This window comes from Halyomorpha halys, unplaced genomic scaffold, assembly GCF_000696795.3.
Source record: "Halyomorpha halys isolate HHAL.00 unplaced genomic scaffold, Hhal_1.1 Scaffold238.1, whole genome shotgun sequence".
NCBI lineage: Eukaryota > Metazoa > Arthropoda > Insecta > Hemiptera > Pentatomidae > Halyomorpha > Halyomorpha halys.
The window spans coordinates 532,252-532,496 of record NW_027107468.1 but is presented as its reverse complement, the minus strand read 5'-3'; positions in this window follow the sequence as shown (position 1 = coordinate 532,496).

Below are 245 nucleotides of genomic sequence, written 5' to 3'. Positions count from 1 at the left end.
GCTTAATACTGTTAAGATACGAGATGTGCTCTCACTGAAAAATAGATATATATTTTTTTAACATTATTTTTATTCATTTTTTAAAAATATTAAACAACAGAAACTCACATAAATACAAAAAATGTTAAACCCAGCCAGTCAATGTAATAATGTATATATAAAATAATATGGCAGTGTTACAAGGAATATGACGCCCTTAAAGAGCATATTGCTCCCACATATATAAATAAATTTTTCATTATATA